We start from the raw sequence: 23,023 nt of genomic DNA, 5'->3' as shown, positions 1-23,023 counted from the left end.
CCACTCCTAGATGGGCCAGGTGTTTGTGTCAGCCACTTGGGTCGCTTAGCTTAGTCACACAGCAGCCTTGGTGCCACTCTTTTTTTCTTTGCATCATGTGCTGTTTGGGGACTATTTTTTGAAGTGCCATCCTGTCTGACACTGCAGTGCCACTCCTAGATGGGCCAGGTGTTTGTGTCAGCCACTTGGGTCGCTTAGCTTAGCCATCCCGCGACCTTGGTGCACCTCTTTTTTTCTTTGCATCATGTGCTGTTTGGGGACTATTTTTTAAATCTGCCATCCTGTCTGACACTGCAGTGCCACTCCTAGATGGGCCAGGTGTTTGTGTCGGCCACTTGGGTCGCTTAGCTTAGTCACACAGCTACCTCATTGCACCTCTTTTTTTCTTTGCATCATGTGCTGTTTGCGGACTATTTTTTAAATCTGCCATCCTGTCTGACACTGCAGTGCCACTCCTAGATGGGCCAGGTGTTTGTGTCGGCCACTTGGGTCACTTAGCTTAGTCACACAGCGACCTTGGTGCATCTCTTTTTTTCTTTGCATCATGTGCTGTTTGGGGACTATTTTTTAAATCTGCCATCCTGTCTGACACTGCAGTGCCACTCCTAGATGGGCCAGGTGTTTGTGTCGGCCACTTGGGTCGCTTAGCTTAGTCACACAGCGACCTTGGTGCACCTCTTTTTTTCTTTGCATCATGTGCTGTTTGGGAACTATTTTTTTAAGTGCCCTCCTGTCTGACACTGCAGTGCCACTCCTAGATGTGCCAGGTGTTTGTGTCAGCCACTTGGGTCGCTTAGCTTAGCCATCCAGCGACCTTGGTGCACCTCTTTTTTTCTTTGCATCATGTGCTGTTTGGGGACTATTTTTTGAAGTGCCATCCTGTCTGACACTGCAGTGCCACTCCTAGATGGGCCAGGTGTTTGTGTCGGCCACTTGGGTCGCTTAGCTTAGTCATCCAGCGACCTCGGTGCAAATTTTAGGACCAAAAATAATATTGTGAGGTGTTCAGAATAGACTGGAAATGAGTGGAAATTATGGTTATTGAGGTTAATAATACTATGGGATCAAAATGACCCCCAAATTCTATGATTTAAGCTGTTTTTGAGGGTTTTTTGTAAAAAAACACCCGAATCCAAAACACACCCGAATTCGACAAAAAATTTTCAGGGAGGTTTTGCCAAAACGCGTCCGAATCCAAAACACGGCTGCAGAACCGAATCCAAAACCAAAACACAAAACCCGAAAAATGTCCGGTGCACATCACTAAAAAAAGATATTGTTGTATAATTTGTTTGTGCTGTTCGACTTTGTTCAAGGACAATTCCATCTTGTACCACTTTTCATTTCTGCCACTGCTGTGTGGCAATGTTTCCGAGATGTGCTATAAACTGCCATGTGTTTGTTCCGTTGCTCTGTTGCTTAGTAACCAGCTAGCTTGCTGCAGCCTTTGACCTAAAGCGGATGTACAGTAAGCAATATTGTGAGCTGTGAGGTGGTCAAAATTGACTGGAAATTAATGTTGTTGAGGGTAACGGTATCCGGTCTATAGATTTACACTAAAAATGGTCTACAGTCAATAGGTCGACCACTAATGGCCAACATGCATTAGGTCAACAGGGTCAAAAGGTCCACAGGGTCAAAAGGTCAACATGTAAAAGGTAGACAGTTCAAAGGGTTGACATGAAAATGGCCAACAGTCATATGGTCGACACAAGTTTTAAAAAAAAACCTTTTTCATACAGTACTTTCCCATCCACATGGACTATGATTGGGAATAGTAACCTGTGCCAAGCACAGCGGTAGCAGAATGGAGCACCTTGCACGAAGCATGATGAGCGGACACAGTACACTTTTGGGGCTTGTTTGTGGCAGAAAAGTGACAGAACACCCCAAAAATAAATGAACAAATTGTGTCTACCTTTTTGGTGTCGAATATTTCCATGTTGACATTTTGACTCTGACATTTTGACCCTGTTGACCTCCTCTACCGTCTACCTATTCCATGTCGACCTTTTGACCCTATTGACCTAATGCATGTCGACCATTAGTGGTTGACCTGTTGACTGTAGACCTTTTTTTATCATGGTGAATCCACATCAAAACCGTACGGTGAATTAGAACCAAAATAAAAACCATCAAAAATGGTCCGGCGCACATGTCTAGTTGTAGGGACTATGGAGTAGAGAATAGTCAAAGGGAGGGAAAAGCACATGAAGGTAGAGGGCTCTGCTCTTGAGAGCTTATATTCCCAAGGGGAGGGGCAGACAGGGGTGACACAAATGTGGCAGAAGTGAGGATGACCCCGAAGGTCAGGATGAGAGATGGCTGGGTTTCATGAGGAAATGGGTCTTAAGAGCTTATTTAAAGTTTTGTAGAGAGGTGGACAGTCTGATAGGGAGGAGTAGAGAATTCCAGAGGTCGGGAGCACAACAGCCAAAATCTTGGAGGAAGGAATGGGAGGACGTAATCAGTTGGCAGGAGAGGCTGCCAGATCTACCTGGTTGGAATAAAAATCTGGTAATGCATGAGAGCAAATGACAATTGACCATTTGCTCCCAAATGCTGGCAAATGGGCAAAACCTGTCATTCAAACAAATTGGTCTAGGGTTACCACCTCATCCCTTTAATTCTGTACACATATTAATTACACAGTTTCTGTAGCTGTCTGACATCAAGACTCCATATAAACTGGTTTTAAGTAGAGATGAGCGGGTTCGGTTTTACTCAGATTTACTCGGGTATTTTGGGGTTTTGCTTATTGGCTATCCAAAACGCGTGACATCCGTGATCCAATAAGATGCCGTTTCGAGCCCTGAGTAAATCCGAGTAAAACCGAACCCGCACATATCTAGTTTTAAGCAGCCACAGAACCTGTGTAATTAATGTGTCCAGAATTAAAGGGATGAGGCGGTAACCCTAGTTAAATAACAGATTTTAACAATTTGTATAAAAAAAATTTTTCCAGTGTTTGTGAGCAAATACTTATTTATTTATTTTTTACATTTTGTTTATTTGAGTTGAAGCATGACAAAGATTTTCAGACAAAATCTACCACTGTGTACAATCAATGTAACAGACATCTTGAAACATCCATACAATATGCTATAAAAGTCATTCAACAATTTTCCTCATTGTATCGTGTGAAGCTTACAGAAAATCTGTTTATGTATATGTAAGAGGGTGGCGGTGCAGTGTATTGCCTGCTGCCGTGCAGGTGTAATTCGCTCCTTACCCCAAACTGCCCTTCTCGACTTCCGGACACAGAACTTCTTTCCTCATGGGAATCTTTCCTGGGACCTTAACGCAGCGATCCGGCCTTGTATTCCGGACCAACTGAGGGAAGAGAAACACTAGTCACCGAGTATCACTCTTTCCACAGGTAGGAAAAAGGACACGGCGGGGGTGGCGGCGACCTTCATCGGTTAGGTGAAAATCATCACTGGCCCGGAGGCCTCAGCCACCCAATTGTCACCTATTGGCACTTGCGCACCAGGAGAGGGCGAACCTCACTAGGCCTAGTGAGGTCTCGCAAACCGGCGCTCAACGTGGACCAACACGCAAACTCAGAGGGGAATACACAGCCACTCTTGTCGCCTTGCCTGTCGCGGGTCTCTGCTCCTGGAGAGAAATGAACAGCAGCCTCCCCACAAACTAGCAAATAGGCTAACCAACTAAACTGGCCTATGTTACTATAAAATTCTGAACAAATATAACTTAGGTAAACGGCTGTATCTGTCTTCGGTTAACAGAACATGCACATTCAAGGAGACAACAGTAGTGACATACAACAGTGTGAGTTACCTTTAAACTGGTTTGATGGAGTATCCTGCAGGTCGTACCGGCTAACCACCACCTATACTATACCCCGAGGCGCGTTCACAAATTAGGCTTCCTGTCGCGAACAGCCGTCCACTTCAGGTTTACGGGATGGTAGGGTATGTGGGAGCGGGACCGTCTTTCCACAACCTTCCCTATCCCAAACGGAGCACGTGAGGGCCAGTCAGCCCTTCACACCCAACCAGCACCCGGCCTCGAGCGAGCTACCGTACAGCCCACTCGCTGTGTGAAACGAGCCGGAGGGGCTCTGTATTATAGGTCCGATCCCAGGGCCCTGTTATGCACAGCAGAGCCAGGTGACTCTGACCCTGCCCTGTATTGAGGCCCACAGGCACAACAATGCAAAAGGTATTTTTGGCCTAATGCCAAGATTACTCATTCAGCTTTAGCCCCCCCCCTTATGCTCCTAACTGTCCCTCAGGCCTAATGCCTGTGTGTGCCCACAGGGCTAGTGCCTGCCTAGCAATGAAAGTGTAATCTTGGCCTAATGTCAAGTCTACTAATTCAGATTTTACCAACCTATGCTCCTAACTGAGCCACAGACCTAATGCCTGAACTGTACCCACAGGCCTAGTGCCTGCCTAACAAGGAAAATGGTAATCTTGGCCTAGTGCCAAGATCACCAATTACAATGTGGTTGCCCCCTTACTCCTAACTACCACTCAGGCCTATTGCCTGTTTATGCCCACAGGCCTAATGCCTGACAACCTGGTGGTCAAGGGGGATTTAGAGGTAGGTGGTGGCGGCCCAAGGGCCCTTACCCAGACTGTTGGAAGAGGCTGCAGCGGGGTGTTTCGTTAGCTCTTTTGCATCCCGCACGCTGCAGCACTCTCCGCTGGTTTCTTCACGCTGGCGTCTCTTCTCCTGGTGCCGCTGGTTCCTCTCCTCCGGCCGCCGCTGGATCTCTTCCGGCCGCCGCTGGATCTTCTCCGGCCGGCGCTGGATCTTCTTCCGCTGCTGCCGCGTCTTCTCCCGCCGGCGGTTCTTTGTCCTCTTCTGGTGCTCTTCACTGCTCAAACTCCAGCGCTGGACTCAGCGCTGCCGCCACTCAGCGTCTAATATCAGATGCTGGGAGGAGGCGGAGCTATGATGCGGCAGACTACCATTGGTCCTTCGTGGTGAGCGCTGATTGGCCTGCTGCGGCGGCTCCCTATTGGACGCCAATTCAAGAGCCGGGATTGGCTCGCCGTTGGCGCCAGATTCAAAATCCTGGACGCTGACTGGACGACCTCAGATCCTCTCGGATCCAAGCCCCTCCGGAGCCGCGCCCTGTTGCCGTCCCGCCGCCAGCGAACAATGACTGGGCGGCTCAGCCGTCCGCCTCACATATGTAAGAAAAACAATGCGAGCCAGGATCCATGCCCGCAACCACACCTCCACCATCCCCCTCCCAGAGAAGGAATCTATATCTCTCTCAAGGCTGTGTAAGGCCAAAAATCAATCATTGCCAAAAGAGATTGGGGGATCTTGCTCATAAATGCGTGTTTCATACCATAATGTGTTTTTAAAACATCTCCACACTTGCTCCTTTAATGGGCGGGACAGGGATTCTATATAACTTTCCCATGTCTCAAAGAATTTTATAGGGAACTGTTCTTTTTGTAGAGAAGCTTCTCCATTCTGAAAACATGAAAGAGTTTTCCCCAAAAAAGTGACAATGTGGGAGCTGTGGATTGTATCCACATCTGTAAGATAAATTTTTTAGCTGCTGCAGAAACTATTATCAACAAATTTTTAACACCCTGTGGTACCAAATATTGCCCACTCGGGAGTTAATGGTAAATAGTTAACCAGGTGTTGAGTAACATATCTACATATCTGGACCCAGAATCTCCTGATAATAGGATACTCCCACACAGGGCCGGTGCTAGGGTGTTCGGCGCCCTCCTGCAAACTATAAAATTGCGCCCTCCCTCCCTTAACTCATAAAGGGCCAGCGTGCATCACAAAAGAGGGGTGTGGTCTCACATTGAAGGGGTGTGAGCACACAATAGCACCTCACAATAGTACCTCCAATTAAAATTATGCCCCACTGTAGCACAAGCTTATTCACATTACACTGCACAATGGGGGTCATTCTGACCCGTTCACACGCAGCGGTTTTTCGCTGCGCTGCGAATGGGTGCGGAATGCGCATGCGCGGCCGGCGCAGTGCACGTGTGCAATGTTGCCCGGCGACAGGTGTCTCCGGGTTACGTTGCGGCTATCGGCGGAAGCGGTCGCAGCGGCGACCGCTAAGAAGATAACCAGGAAGGTGGCGTGGATGGGCGGATCCGGACTGTTTGAAGCCGTTTTCGGGGAGTCGTGAGTAAAACGCAGGCGTGTTCAGGACAACGGAGGGCGGAGGAGTGACGACAAAGCCGGGCCCATCATCGCTGGATCCATCGCACAGGGTAAGTATGTACAGGGCTAGTCTAGTTTTGAGGGAAACTTTTTTAGCTTAGCAGGGCTGCACAAGCGATCGCAGCCCTGCTAAGCTAAATTACACTCCCGCATAGGCGTGGACTATTGATCGTAGCAGCGGCTAAAAGTTACTGGCTGCGATCAACTCGGAATGACCACCATAGTCCCCATGATTAATATTACAGAACATAGTAGTGTCCCCTATACTTATGTCCAGCATTGCCTGGGTTTATTTTATTTTTTTTTATCTATTATTCCCAGCACTGCCTCAGGCTACTTTTACGTTTTCTCTTTTCCTCCTCTCTCTCTGTACCCCCTTTCCCCATCTATTTTCCATCCCCTCGTTACTCTTCTGATTCCCACTACTTTGGGAGTTACAGGGAGGGTGAGGGCAGGACGCTGATGAGGAGTTACAGGGAGGGTGAGGGCAGGGACGCATAGGGGGGTTACAGGGAGGGTGAGGGCAGGGACGCTGACGAGGAGTTACAGGGAGGGGGAGGGCAGGGACGCTGAGGGGGAGTTACAGGGAGGGTGAGGGCAGGGACGCTGAGGGGGAGTTACAGGGAGGGTGAGGGCAGGAACGCTGATGGGGAGTTACAGGGAGGGTGAGGGCAGGGACGCTGACAGGGAGTTACAGGGTGGGTGAGGGCAGGAACGCTGACGGGGAGTTACAGGGTGGGTGAGGGCAGGGACGCTGACAGGGAGTTACAGGGAGGGTGAGGGCAGGGACGCTGACAGGCAGTTACAGGGAGGGTGAGGGCAGGGACGCTGACGGGGAGTTACAGGGTGGGTGAGGGCAGGGACGCTGACGGGGAGTTACAGGGAGGGTGAGGGCAGGGACGCTGAGGGGGAGTTACAGGGAGGGTGAGGGCAGGGACGCTGAGGGGGAGTTACAGGGAGGGTGAGGGCAGAAACGCTGACGGGGAGTTACAGGGTGGGTGAGGGCAGGGACGCTGACAGGGAGTTACAGGGTGGGTGAGGGCAGGAACGCTGACGGGGAGTTACAGGGTGGGTGAGGGCATGGACGCTGACGGGGAGTTACAGGGTGGGTGAGGGCAGGGACGCTGACGGGGAGTTACAGGGAGGGTGAGGGCAGGGACGCTGACGGGGAGTTACAGGGTGGGTGAGGGCAGGGATGCTGACGGGGAGTTACAGGGTGGGTGAGGGCAGGGACGCTGACGGGGAGTTACAGGGAGGGTGAGGGAAGGGACGCTGACGGGGAGTTACAGGGAGGGTGAGGGCAGGGACGCTGACGGGGAGTTACAGGGAGGGTGAGGGCAGGGACGCTGACGGGGAGTTACAGGGAGGGTGAGTGCAGGGACACTGAGGGGGGTTACAGGGAGGGTGAGGGCAGGGACGCTGATGGGAGTTACAGGGAGGGTGAGGGCAGGGACGCTGAGGGGGAGTTACAGGGAGGGTGAGGGCAGGGACGCTGACGAGGAGTTACAGGGAGGGGGAGGGCAGGGACGCTGAGGGGGAGTTACAGGGAGGGTGAGGGCAGGGACGCTGAGGGGGAGTTACAGGGAGGGTGAGGGCAGGAACGCTGACGGGGAGTTACAGGGAGGGTGAGGGCAGGGACGCTGACAGGGAGTTACAGGGTGGGTGAGGGCAGGAACGCTGACGGGGAGTTACAGGGTGGGTGAGGGCAGGGACGCTGACAGGGAGTTACAGGGAGGGTGAGGGCAGGGACGCTGACAGGGAGTTACAGGGAGGATGAGGGCAGGGACGCTGACGGGGAGTTACAGGGTGGGTGAGGGCAGGGACGCTGAGGGGGAGTTACAGGGAGGGTGAGGGCAGAAACGCTGACGGGGAGTTACAGGGTGGGTGAGGGCAGGGACGCTGACAGGGAGTTACAGGGTGGGTGAGGGCAGGAACGCTGACGGGGAGTTACAGGGAGGGTAAGGGCAGGGACGCTGAGGGGGAGTTACAGGGAGGGTGAGGGCAGAAACGCTGACGGGGAGTTACAGGGTGGGTGAGGGCAGGGACGCTGACAGGGAGTTACAGGGTGGGTGAGGGCAGGAACGCTGACGGGGAGTTACAGGGTGGGTGAGGGCAGGGACGCTGACGGGGAGTTACAGGGTGGGTGAGGGCAGGGACGCTGACAGGGAGTTACAGGGAGGGTGAGGGCAGGGACGCTGACGGGGAGTTACAGGGTGGGTGAGGGCAGGGACGCTGACGGGAAGTTACAGGGTGGGTGAGGGCAGGGACGCTGACGGGGAGTTACAGGGAGGGTGATGGAAGGGACGCTGACGGGGAGTTACAGGGAGGGTGAGGGCAGGGACGCTGACGGGGAGTTACAGGGAGGGTGAGGGCAGGGACGCTGACGGGGAGTTACAGGGAGGGTGAGTGCAGGGACACTGAGGGGGGTTACAGGGAGGGTGAGGGCAGGGACGCTGATGGGAGTTACAGGGAGGGTGAGGGCAGGGACGCTGACAGGGAGTTACAGGGAGGGTGAGGGCAGGATGCTGACGGGGAGTTACAGGGAGGCTGAGGGCAGGGACACTGAGGGGGAGTTACAGGGAGGGTGAGGGCAGGGCGCTGACGGGGAGTTACAGGGAGGGTGAGGGCAGGGACACTGAGGGGGAGTTACAGGGAGGGTGAGGGCAGGGCGCTGACGGGGAGTTACAGGGAGGGTGAGGGCAGGGTGCTGACAGGGAGTTACAGGGAGGGTGAGGGCAGGGACGCTATTTCTTTGATGCAGAGCAGCCCACAGGGGAGGCGGAGCTCAGTACTCAGAGAGGACTCGGAGCCTTGGTAGTGTACAGAGACAAACGCAGGATTTTCATGGGGGGGGGGGTCCGTGTGTGTATTTTTCTGTTAGTAGCTAGGTCCAGCACTCAGTGGATCTCTCCACATACACTCGCTGGGTGCGCTCCGCAGATACCAGCAAGGACTCCGGGACGTGTAGCAGCGAATGAAAATCAGAATAACAAGGATGTAGCAAACTGCAAAAAGAGGTAGTTAAATAATGATACCCATACAAAAGTATATATATATATATATATATATATATATATATATATGAAAAGAAGAAATATCTCTGTGGAGCGCTCTTATTCTATAATCTGATATAATTAGATGATTGTTGGTGGATGTTATATAAAGAGAGGATGACCTTACACATTTATACACCCATATTAGAATCACATATATCTCTTTATTAAAAGATTTTGATTTAAAACTTATCATAAAACTTTTCCTTTTCTTTTACATTGGAGATACAATTGTATATTTCAACATTATTTGTATAAGGAAAAAAACAACAATATAATGAGCTTTCACCCAACGCGTTTCGTCTATATCGACTTCTTCAGGGGTGTTTTCTAAATAACAGCTCTCTGTTCATATTGGAATAACTGTAGTATTCAAAAGGTATGAAGTTCTAATTGAACCAAAGTTGTACTGAAAAATATTTATTACCAAGTTGAAAAAACTTGAAGAAAATTATTCCCAGAATATGATAGCATTTATTGGGATTCCTTATTATAGGCCACCTAATGAATTATATTCTTCTCCAGCATGTAGATATATATTTCATTCATTTTTCTTGGCTCGTTGGGTTGGCATTTCCTCAGTTTTTCAAAGTATCAGTGAAGTCCAACAGAAGAGATCCACTTGTAAACTTAGGATAAAAATATCCCTTTAATTTTCCAGCAGTTGTCCTATAGGTCTGCCTGCATAGGTTTCCAATATTGGAAATATTGGAAATATATAATATGGGATGCGTACGGCATTTTGACATGCGGTCATAATGGTGATGCTGGAACTCCAACACTTGATGAAATGCAGACTCTGGATTCCCAAATGCCGACATCCTGATTGTAAGTATGCAGTGACTGTCAGTGTTAGCCCGTGGAAGGGCGAGGTTAGGTTTAGGGACCACCCCGGGGAGGGGGGTTAGGGCTAGGCTGCAGGGAGGGAGGGTTGGGGCTAGGCTGCGGGGAGGGAGGGTTAGGGATAAGCTGCGGGGAGGGGGGTTAGGGTTAGGACCCCAACGGGGAGGGTTAGAGTTAGGGTGGGGGGAGTTAGGGTTAGGCTGCGGGGAGGGAGGGTTAGGTTTAGGCTGCGGGGAGGGGGGTTAGGTTTAGGCACCACTGGGGAGGGTTAGGGGGCGTCTTGGGAGAGGGTGAGTATACCTTCTGTCGGGATTGTCTGCATCGGAATGCTGTGGTTGGTCTTCTGACCGCCCACATCCTGGACGCTGGGAAATCATATCACACATAAATAAATAAATATATATATATATATATATATATACATACATGCATATTAACACAAGACACACAAACACAGCTAGGACTTTGTGGGCCCCATAGCAACATTATGAAGGGCCCTCCACGGTTACATTCCAAGAGCCTTCCACTGCTACATTGACATGAATATATTTACTCCTCCTCCTCTCCCCCCCCCTCCCACACACACACACACAAAGATATCAGTGATCTGCTCACTGTCACATTAGTATAAATTAATTTGCTCCCTCTGACATTAATATTCTCTCCCTCCCAAGTGACATTAACGGGACTCTACTGCTCACACAGGTCGTCCTTGGCTCCTCCTCCATCAATACTCTGTTATCACCTGGGATGGGCAAGGGTAGATGCTAGATTGAAGTGGCGATGGCAAGGGACTGCAGGGAAGCACCAGTATCCGACTCCAGGCAGGTTCCTCAGTAGTAGAATGCCATCAGGTTGCGCACAGCAAGTGCAGAGACCTCCGAAAAAATTGTGGTCCAACTCAGGGGGGGTGTTTTGGGTATGTAGAACTCCCCCCCCCCCCTTCCTTGCGTGCGGTGGTCTTCCTGGGCGTACTGGCAGGAGGAGCGTGTAATATTTGTGCAGCGCATCTCTTCATGTTGTCGGCTGCCCCTGCTGCCTGTGATGAGTGTTACAGGCGCTGGCAGCAGCGGCACCCGGCAGCAACAGGCGGGACATTGCAGCTCCGTCCGTAAGGAGACAGAGAGGGGGAGCGCCGCTGCTGCCTGTCAGAGTAACAGGCGCTGGCAGCCGGCAGTGAAAGTGCACAAGGTAGCAGATCAGGGAGAGCGCCTCTCCGACCCGGCACCTCCCTGCATTGCAGACCTCGCTGAGCTCCCACAGGCAGTGTAGCAACTCAGCCTGCCGCGATCCACATCTAGGACACGAGTGATCATCTATCATACCCATCAGAAACCTACGGTGTGGTGACAGGTATGTTCTGTGCCAAATGTTCAAAAATAGCTCAATATAAGATGCGGCGGGGACTAGTCTAACAGATAACTCAAATGTCTTCAAAAATATTGTTGTGCTAAGAGATGTGAATTGGTCTCTCCATTGTGCCATCCCCGTTGTTAGTTCATCATATTATAACGGGACATGTAAAAATGAGTAGTGCTCGATATTTCCTTAGAAGAGGGGTTTCCCTCCATCAATAGATTATCCAGCGGATTATAATAATCCTTCAGGGTTAGCACCCTGGAGACACCAGCCGCATAACGTTGAGCTTGGAGGTATGCTAAGGGAAAAGATCTCAGTATTGGAAACCATTCTACAGCTTGTGCAAGTGTGAATGGTTTTCTCTTTACACTATTCATAATGTGTCATATGGAAGTGATGCCATGTCTTTCCCATAATGTTAAAAGGGTGACTCGCGTGTCCCTCTTGGAAACGGGTATTACGGACTAAGGGAAGAAAAAGGGACATGTACGGATTTAAGGAACATGTGTGTCATTAGATATGCCAAACTTTACGAGTGGACATCAACAATGGATTTGCGTGAATCGAATTAGGTAGCTCTTCCTCATGTAAATGCAGAAAGGAAACAATACTATCACCATTTAAAAATGTGGCCTCCAAGGTCGTATTAGAGTACATATTTCTACCGTGGAGCCAGTCTCGTAGATAGTGCATGTGGGAGGCAAGGCTATATTCTGATATATTGGGTAAATTAATACCTCCATTGAATCTCCTCTGTTGACGTTTGATCATACTAATCCTTACCCTCTTACCGTTCCAAATAAACATGCGTACGATTTTGTCAAACTCTTTCGCATCACTCCTAAATAGCAAAATTGGGAGGGATTGTAATGGGTATAAAATGCTAGGAAATAACAGGATTTTGATACCTACCGGTAAATCCTTTTCTCCTAGTCCGTAGAGGATGCTGGGGTCCACTTCATGACCATGGGGTATAGACGGTTCCGCAGGAGCCATGGGCACTCTTAAGACTTTTCAATGGGTGTGAACTGGCTCCTCCCTCTATGCCCCTCCTCCAGACCTCAGTTATAGGAACTGTGCCCAGGGAGACGGACATTTCGAGGAAAGGATTTACTTTAAACTAGTGGTGAAATACATACCAGCTCACACCTCAACCATGCCGAACATGGCATTCAACAGAACACACGCCAACAGGCATGAACCAATTACAGCAACATGCTGAAACTAATATAACACAACTTGTGTAACTCTAATAACAAAACTGCAGGTAAAATACGCACTGGGACGGGCGCCCAGCATCCTCTACGGACTAGGAGAAAAGGATTTACCGGTAGGTATCAAAATCCTGTTTTCTTATACGTCCTGGAGGATGCTGGGGTCCACTTCATGACCATGGGGTTTGTACCAAAGCTCCAGTACGGGCGGGAGAGTGCGGATGACCCTGCAGCACCAATTGACCGAACCTGAGGTCCTCATCGGCCAAGGTGTCAAACTTGTAGAATTTTGCAAATGTGTTTGACCATGATCAAGTAGCTACTCGGCAAAGTTGTAATGTCAAGACCCCATGGGCAGCCGCCAAGGAGGAGCCCACCTTCCTAGTAGAATGGGCCTTCACCGATATCGGTAACGGCAATCCAGCCGTAGAATGAGCTTGCTGAATCGTACCTCTGATACAACGCGCAATAGTCTGCTTGGAAGCAGGACACCCAATCTTGTTGGGAGCATACAGGACAAACAGAGCCTCTGTTTTCCGTTTTCGAGCTGTTCTAGTGACATAAATCTTCAAAGCTCTAACCACATCTAGAGACTTTGACTCAGCGAACGTGTCAGCAGCAACTGGCACCACAATAGGTTGGTTTATGTGGAAAGAGGAAACCACCTTTGGGAGAAAATGTTGACGAGTTCTCAACTCTGCCCTATCTTCATGGAAGATCAGGTAAGGGCTCTTGTGGGACAAGGCCCCCAATTCAGACATCCGCCTTGCGGGTGCCAACGCCAAAAGCATCATCACTTTCCAAGTGAGAAACTTCAACTCTATTTCTTGTAGAGGCTCAAACCAACCCGATTGAAGGATCTGAAACCCCACATTAAGGTCCCATGGTGCCACTGGAAGCACAAATGGAGGCTGGATGTGCAGAACCCCTTTCACGAATGTCTGAGCTTCTGGAAAGGAGGCCAATTGTTTTTGAAAGAAAACTGATAAGTCCGAAATCTGGACCTTGATTGACCCCCAATCTAAGGCCCGCATCCACACCAGCCTGCAGAAAATGGAGAAAACGTCCCAATTCAAACTCTTCCGTTGGAGCCTTCTTGGATTCACACCAAGACACATATTTTCTCCAAATACGGTGGTAATGTTTAGACGTTACTCCTTTCCTGGCCTGAATAAGAGTGGGGATGATTTCCTTGGGAATACCCTTTCGGGCTAGGATCCGACGCTCAACAGCCATGCCGTTAAATGTAGCCACGGTAAGTCTTGATACACACACGGCCCCTGCTGTAGTAGGTCATCTCGAGGAGGAAGAGGCCAAGGATCTTCTTTGAGCAACTCCTGAAGATCTGGATACCAAGCCCTCCTTGGCCAGTCTGGGGCAATGAAGATTGCTCAAACTCTTGTTCTTCTTATTATTTTGAGAACTTTTGGAATCAGTGGAAGTGGAGGGAAAACATATACCGACCGAAAAACCCACTGTCACCAGTGCATCCACTGCTATTGCTTGAGGGTCTCTCGACCTGGAACAATATCTCTAAAGCTTCTTGTTTAGACGAGATGCCATCATGTCTACTTGAGGAACTCCCCAAAGACTTGTCACCTCTGTGAAGACTTCTTGGTGGAGGCCCTACTCTCCTGGATGGAGATTGTGTCTGCTGAGAAGTCTTCTTCCCAGTTGTCCACTCCCGAAATGAAAATTGCTGACAGAGCTCTAACATGTCTTTCTGCCCAGAGGAGAATCCTTGTCACCTCTGCCATTGCCGCTCTGCTTTTCGTTCCGCCTTGCCTGTTTATATACACGACTGCTGTTACATTGTCCGACTGGATCTGCACGGGATCTTGAAGAAGATGTACCGCTTGTAGAAGGCCGTTGTAAATGGCTCTCAATTCCAGAACATTTATGTGAAGGCAGGCTTCCTGACTTGACCATTTTCCTTGGAAGCTTTCCCCCTGTGTGACAGCTCTCCAGCCTCGGAGACTTGCATCCGTGGTTATTAAGACCCAGTCGTGAATCCCAAACTTGCGTCCCTCTAGTAGGTGAGAACTGTGTAGCCACCACAGGAGCGAAATCCTGGCTTTGGGGGACAGGAATATTTTCCGGTGTATGTGTAGGTGGGATCCGGACCACTTGTCTAACAGGTCCCACTGGAATACTCTGGCATGAAATCGGCCAAACTGTATGGCCTCGTAGGCCGCTACCATTTTCACCAACAACTGAATGCATTGATGGATCGACACGCTTGTTGGTTTCAATATTTGTTTGACCATTTTCTGGATTTCCAGAGCCTTTTCCACTGGAAGAAATACTCTCCATACTTCTGTGTCCAGAATCATCCCTAAAAAGGACAATCTTGTCGTCGGTTCCAACTGCGACTTTGGAAAATTCATGATCCAACCGTGTTGTTGGAGTATTGACAGGGAGAGTGCGATGTTCTGCACTAACTGTTCCCTGGATCTCGCTTTTATCAGGAGATCATCCAGATAAGGAATTATATTGACTCCTTTTTAACGAAGGAGAACCATCATCTCCGCCATCACCTTGGTGAATACCCTCGGTGCTGTGGAGAGTCCTAACGGCAACGTCTGAAACTGGTAATGGCAATCCTGTATTGCGAATCTCAGATAAGCTTGGTGAGGAGGATAAATGGGAACATGCAAGTAAGCATCTTTTATGTCTACTGACACCATGAAGTCCCCCTCTTCCAGACTGGAAATCAGTACCCTCAGGGATTCCATCTTGAACTTGAACCTTTTCAGGTTGAGATTCAGATTTTTCAGGTTTAAAATCGGTCTGACCAAGCCGTCCGGCTTCGGAACTATGAAGAGGCTTGAATAAAAAAACCTTCTCCTTACTGTGCCAAGGGTACCAGGACAATGACCTGATCCTGACATAATTTTTGAATTGCTGTTGTTACTGCCTCTGTTCCCGGAAGAGAAGCTGGCAAGGTCGATTTGAAAAATCGGCATGGACGTCTTGAAACTCTAGTTTGTACCCATGGGACACTATTTGTAAGACCCATTGGTCCAGGCCAGATTGAATCCAGATTTGGCTGAAAAGTTTCAGACGTGCTCCCACCCGAGCGGACTCCCGCAAGGAAGCCCCAAACGTTATGCTGCAGATTTGGCAGAAGCAGGGGTGGACTTCTGCTCCTGCGATCTGGGAGACGCTGCGGATTTCTTTCCTTTTCCCCTTCCCCTACCTGCAAAAAAGGGGAAACCTTTGGCCTTTTTGTATTTGTTGGGCCGAAAGGACTGTATGTGAGAGTGATGTGTCTTTTTCGCCGGTGTAGGAGCATAAGGCAAGAATGTCGACTTACCTGCGGTAGCCGCCGAGACTAACGCATCCAGCCCATCACCAAATAAGGCCTCACCTTTATACGGGAGAGCCTCCATATTTCTTTTGGAATCTGCATCAGCATTCCACTGGCGAATCCACAACGCCCTCCGAGCCGATACTGCCATGGTAGCTGTTCTTGATCCCAAGAAACCAATATATTTCATGGATTCTAGTACGTACGCAGCAGCGTCTTTGATATGACCTAATGTTAGGAGTATCTCGTCTCCTTCTATTGTGTCAATGTCTAATGACAAGTTTTCTGACCACTTTTCAATAGCACTATTCACCCACTCACAGACAATGGTAGGCCTGAGTAGTGTCCCATTGGCCACATCAATAAATCACCTCACTCACTTGTGGTCTGTCGGCTCCTTAAGTGAAGCCATTCCAGGCGCAGGGAGAAACACCTTTTCTCTTTTATGACAGGGCCCTGTCTAAAATGCGGGATGACTCCCACCTTTTTTGGAAAAAGGTAAGCTGCCTGATATCCTTTTGGGAATCAGAAATTTCTTTTCAGGTTAAATCAGACCTGAGGTGGAGGGAAAATTACATCACTTCTTTACTAAAGTAAACCCTCTCCTTGTGGTAAAAGAGGGGGCTTTGTAACTTCTAACACCTCCTTTATAGCTAAAACATGTTTTGAATGCTTTTTTGCTAATTTAGGACCTATTCCCCTGGAATCACTAGTGTCGACACAGGAATCAGAGTCCGTGTCGGTATCAGTTTGTACTACTTGTGCAAATTTGTATGTGACCCAGAAAGGTCCCTGTGGATGAAAGGCAGAACTATTAAAAATCACATCTTCAACGGATTATTTTCATTTTCTGTATGAGATTCAGTCCAACCTCTTACTGATATGATTCACACTATCATGTAACCTTTCACCCAGTCAGGCCCTTGGTGTCATATTACACCTCTGTGTCCCTAACATGTCTCCACAGAGTTCCCTGCCACAGACATGTCACACACGTGCAGAACCACACCACAGACACTCCGGGATGGGTTCACTACGATATGCCGGCGTTCGGGCTCCCGGCGACCAGCATACCGGCGCAGGGAGTCCGACCGCCGGCTTACCGACAGTGTGGCAAGCGCAAATGAGCCCCTTGCGGGCTCGCTGCGCTCGCCACGCTACGGGCACGGTGGCGCGCTATGTGCGCCACACTATTTTATTCTCTTTCCAGGGGGTCGTGGACCTCCACGAGGGAGAATAAGTGTCGGTATGCCGGCGGTCAGGCTCCCGGCGCCGGTATGCTGGTCGCCGGGAGCCCGACCGCCGGCATACTGAAGACCACCCTCCGGGATTTATAGGGGACCGACCCACAGTAAAATCTGTCAGAGGGACACAGATAGGATTTTGCCAGTTCACAACCCAGCGCCAGTAACACAATGTCTGTGAACACAAAATGCCCACTGATATTCAGCGCTTTTATAATGTTAATCACACAATTATATAGCACCAAATTCACTGTGGCCCCCTGTTTTGCACCCTGATACTTGTTCAGTAGTGTAGGAGGACCAGTGTTGTCTCTGCAGCCTGAGGAGAGAGAGAAAATGGTGCTGAGCAGTGTGCTGGCTGACTGAGGAGGAAGCTCCACTCTTCAATGGTGTGTTTCTCCTCATCTTTTATGAGGTAATTTTTTATACTGGCGGGGGTAGAACTGTGCCTCAGCAACTTTTGCCCCTTATTTATGCCAGTTTCCATAGGTTTCATGCTGCCCAGGGCGCCCCCCCCCCCCTGCAGTGCCTGTGTATGTGTGGGCAACATGGCGCGCTGCGCTCCCGCCAGCCGCGCGGTACCTTTAGCCGTCACTTTCTTGATTGAAGATCTGTCTTCTAACACTCACCTGTCTTCTGACTTCTGGCTCTGTGAGGGAGTGACGGCATGCTGTGGGAGCGAGCATCTAGGCACGGCTAGCGTTCAGTTCCCTTCAGGAGCTAATGGTGTCCTGTCAGCCAGAAGCAGAGCCATGAAACTCTTTAGGAAGTTGGTTCCTACTTCTGCCCCCTCAGTCCCACGAAGCAGGGAGTCTGTTGCCAGCAGTTCTCCCTGAAAATAAAAAACATAACATAAGTCTTTTCAGAGAAACTCAGTAGAGCTCCTCAGAGTGCATCCTGTCTGCCTGGGCACATTTCTAAAACTGAGGTCTGGAGGAGGGGCATAGAGAGAGGAGCCAGTTCACACCCATTGAAAAGTCTTAAGAGTGCCCATGGCTCCTGCGGAACCGTCTATACCCCATGGTCATGAAGTGGACCCCAGCATCCTCTAGGACGTATGAGAAAAAATAATTTTCACCATGTTCGCTCTACCCAAATATGATAGGTTGAGATGTCGTCATTGCTCCGTTTCCTCCTTCATACTGCGTATCATTTTTTTTAGATTGAAGGCATACAAATTAGTTAAGTTCTTTGGGATTTGCACCCCTAGATAAGTAATCACTTTGGTTGTCCATGCAATGGGGGTCTCCCTAAACCATGCTGGACGTGCATAACCTGGTTTTAAATATAGGGCGGTGGATTTTTCAAAGTTTACTTTGAACCCCGATACAAGTCCAAATTCCCGTATACGTTTCATCAGCGGTCCCAGGGTCCTCCTTGGCTCCGAGATAAATATAAGTACGTCATCATCGAAAGCTGATATTTTCACCTCTTGCGCACCAATACCAATTCCCTTGAATGCTTTGGTACCATCTAGGTTCAAGTGCATGTTCAGGGTATCAGTCTGAAGGTTCGCCCTCATAACTGCTGCTATGGCAATGCGAATTCCTTTTACCGAATGCCTGCCCTTGGCAAAGCCAAGTTGATGGTCCGTTAACATGGAAACAAAAAAGGATTGAAGTCTGTCTGCCATTATCTTGGCTAAAATTTTAGCCAACGTTCAAAAGCGTGATGGGACGATATGAAGTTGGTAAAGTATGGTCTCTATTAGGCTTCGGTAAGAGAGTATTGTAGGCTTGATTAAAGTTAGGGTACAATGGAGATTCTGTTTGAATATGTCTATATGGAGAATGTATTGCTGGTATAGCATCGTGTATTGAGTAACCGTCTGGCCCTGGTGCTTTGTTTAAATGCAAAGAGGTGATTGCTTTAGCCCTCTCAAGTTCTTTCCATTGTAGAGGCATTATACAAGGGAGATTTGCTTTGTCTAGTAGTTTAGTCATTAAGTCAGGATCGTGTGGGGCCGTAGTGTATAGCTGGCAAAAATAGTCATGAAAAACCCGAACAATGTCCACAGTTTTAGTGTGTAAAATATCAGTGTGAACATCACGTATGGCAGAAATGTGACTTTGTCGTTTAAAACTCTTGGTCATATTCGCCAGCAAGGTTCCCGTTTTATTGCCCCAGCGGAAATACTTTTGTTTGGTATAGACTAGCTTCATCTGGGCTTGGGCTACTAAGAAGCTATCATACATGCGACGGGACTCGGTATATTTACTATGTGTATGATCGGCAGGATTTGAAATATAGACTTCCAAGTGAGCCTGCATTGTTCTTTGCAAATCATTGTGCTGGGAGGTAGTGTCTTTGTTTCTATGAGCTATATATGACATTATGTGTCCCCTCATCACCACTTTGGACGTTTCCCAGAATTAGAATAATCGGTCAAAGAATTCAATGCTGAATCCAAAGAAGTTTGTAATTTGTCTAATGTTTTGTCTATTTTGGGCATCAGCTGATCAAATTTATCCTCAAATTTGGGTAGGGAGTGTTTAAGTTTTTCATCAATCATAGGCATAAGCCACTCAAACTTCTCCTCAATTCTTGGCATTATCACATTAAGGAGTGACGATGCCATGTCATGAGGTGGAGGATGAGGACCCCCTTCTTCCCTATCTGGGTGTACCGGGGAGGAGCCACCCTGTGGTAAGGGTGGGTAGGGACCAGGTTTGGCCGGTTTAACCATGGTGCGTGTAGTTCTAGGCAGGAGTGACAACAGAGACTTATCAAGAAACTTGTCCATGCACCGGGCTAACTGACTAAGTATCTGTTAGACTGTAGTACAAAAGGACAAGGTTGTTCCCACGTTGAGTAAGTATTACCAAACAGAAAAGAAACAGCTCTCCTGGGAGTTATCACAGTCACATCTTGTAAATTAAGTATCAAACGACAGAACAACAATTATGCTGTTAATAGTGTGAACTTCAGATATATCACAGAACTCCAATATCTATAATAGTAGTGCTGTATAAATGGCTAAAAGGGGGCAGCAGTGAGTCAGGAAGCAAGAGGCATTAAAGCTTCAATATACACACAAAGAGTATAGTGGTAGTAGTGGCCCAGTACTAAAAATATACCAACTGTAAGAACTGGTGCCACGAATCAGTATCAGAGGGTTGTAAGCATTCAGTAACAGAAAAATAAAAGAGAAATGTTAGATGCATATATAACATGAGTCAAAGACCCGCATCACATTCCAAATCAGGTTTATGCGACATTCAACAGTCATCAACGGGTGAATACTAAAGATTTGTTATTCATACAATTTAAAAAATTTTAAAAAGAAGTATGGATAAAAGTGATGTACCCCGTAACATTTAGCAACTAGAGCAAAGCAGATAGCTCATATAAATGGAGCACAGTCCCATCGATGTGGAGAGCGGTGCAGTGTGTCCAGAAAATACTGCGCAGTAAAGAAAGCGTCTCCAGCAATAAGGGTGAGTTCCACAATGAGGAAGCAGGACGTCCGTCCAGTAGAGGTGGGGGAGGAGGAGGAGTATGACAAAGCCAGGCAGTGTTATGCTAGGGGTCAGAGTGAGTGCCTGTATAAGGCTGCAGGTGCCCAAGGGGTAGTGTAGGAAATATCAGGGGCAACAGCAGTCAGTTAACAATGTACTGTTCCAGTGGAATAATATGGGTACTCCAGCTGTGGTGGGTTGCAGGGAGAACACCAAGGGTCCGCCGCAGTTTATAGCCTAAGCAGCTTGTGTGCGGGCAAAGGCTCTCCGCAGTGTCGTCTCGGTTCGAGTACCAGGTGTAGTGGGTGTCAAAGCAGATTTGGCCCCGTTCACTTACCCCTTTCCTCAGGTGTCAACAACATACAGATATGTCCACTTACATCTTTGCTTTTTTTCAAATTTGGCACAACATTTAAAACACGGCTCGGCTGTTTTTCACTAGTTGCGAGTGAATGAACTTTAAAAATTTTGTTTGTCATAATAGAATATGTTTAAAGTAACATATTAAAGAAGCAAATTAAGAAAAATCACAAGGCATGGCTAAACATCTCAGTCTATGGCATGCAAAACTGTGCTTTATATGGCGGGATATAGCAAAGATGTATGTGGACACATCTGTAGATAGCCGTGTGCACGGAAGCAGAAGCAGCCACACAGCCCCGGACTGCAAGGTGGGCAAGCAGGGTTCACCGTCGGCAGCTCTGGTTAGCAGTACTACAGGAGATCACGGCTCAACGTGTGGCAAGAGGCGCTGCAGTAGTCGCAGTTGACACAGGCTGCTGTAGTCATGGAGGTCAGGGGTAGCCGCACAGTTCTGAGCAGCGAGACAGGCAAACAAGGAGTCCCATCCACCACAGTCGATCAGCGGCACCAGAAGAAATCTTGCCTGCCAGCGGTGGTCCACGTCCGTTATGCGGTGTACAGCAGGTAAGGCTCTGCAGTCGCGAACAGCAAAGCCGTGCGCCAGCGTCCTCTGTCGGCCACCAAACCTAGGTCCCCCAAGTGGCAGCCCCAGGTCCCACACCGAGACGCCGACTCCAGTAAGCCAAATAGCGGGAGGGTGGGAAGACGGTGTATCGGAAAGGCAGGCAGAGACATATAGAGGTTACCCCGAGAGCTGTAAGAATGTCTCAGCACTAGGCAATGTTGCTCTCATTTCTATCTATGGCGGGAAGGAGGCCCCACTCAGCTCCACTGATAGAGCCTGACTTCGGGGAACAAATTATATAAACCTCCGTCATCCACGAGAATCACATCAGCGTGGTCCCCAGTGTGTCAGGTAGACGATCCAGCCATGTGAAAGGGATTATCATACAGAGAGAAGGCTGGATAAAAGTAGATTCTGGTGTGGAAGGCGGAGCTGGAGCTGTGTTAAAACGTGGCTATCTTAGATGCGCCACCCACCGGAAGTCCTAGTTATTTATTTTTATTATTTATTAACAGTTTCTTATATAGCGCAGCATATTCCGTTGCGCTTTACAATTAGAACAACAGTTATAGAACAAAACTGGGCAAAAAACAGACAGACATAGAGATACTGTAGGAAGGCCCTGCTCACAAGCTTACAATCTATAGGGAAATAGGCATTGATACACAAGGATAGATGCTACCTATTGCATAATGGTCCACCATATTGCTAGGTTCTTAATGGTTTGTATGATATGATCACCCTGCAATGTTGGAAGACAAAATATGTGAGGTTATGTAGACTGTACAGAGAGGATGTAATTGGATAGAGAAGCATTGAAGGTTATGTGGGTGGGTCTGGAATTTGATAGGCTTGTCTGAAGAGGTGAGTCTTCAGGGAACATTTAAAGGTTTGGAGACTAGAGGTGAGTCTTATTATGCGTGGGAGGGCATTCCACAGAGTGGTTGAAGCCCAGATAAAGTCCTGTAATTTTGAGTGGGAACAAGTAATACTTGTGGATGAGAGACACAGATCTTGTGCAGAGCAGAGAGGTCTGGTAGGGAGATATTTTGAGATGAGTGAAGAGATGTATGATGGTGCAGTTTGGTTAATAGCATTGTATGTAAGTAAAAGTATTTTAGATTTAACATGGTAGAATACCAGTAACCAATGGAGGGACTGACAGAGCGGATCAGCAGAAGAAGAATGTCTAGCGAGGAAGACTAGCCTCACAGCTGCATTTAAAATAGATTGTAGGGGGCGTGGCCTGGATGTCCTGGAGAGTGGATGTGAATCCCACAGCTCCTGCTTCCCTGACCTTCATACCGGTCCTCATCCCCTACTGACCACCGCCAGACTGCCCCAGCTCCCTCACAGGGACCCTCTGTACCCACCTGCACCTGCTGTGGGGGACCCGCGGAGTCGGGGAGTGCTTTTAAGCGCTCCTGCGGATTG

The sequence above is a fragment of the Pseudophryne corroboree genome, chromosome 4, assembly GCF_028390025.1.
Source record: "Pseudophryne corroboree isolate aPseCor3 chromosome 4, aPseCor3.hap2, whole genome shotgun sequence".
NCBI lineage: Eukaryota > Metazoa > Chordata > Amphibia > Anura > Myobatrachidae > Pseudophryne > Pseudophryne corroboree.
This window is presented reverse-complemented; position numbering follows the sequence as displayed.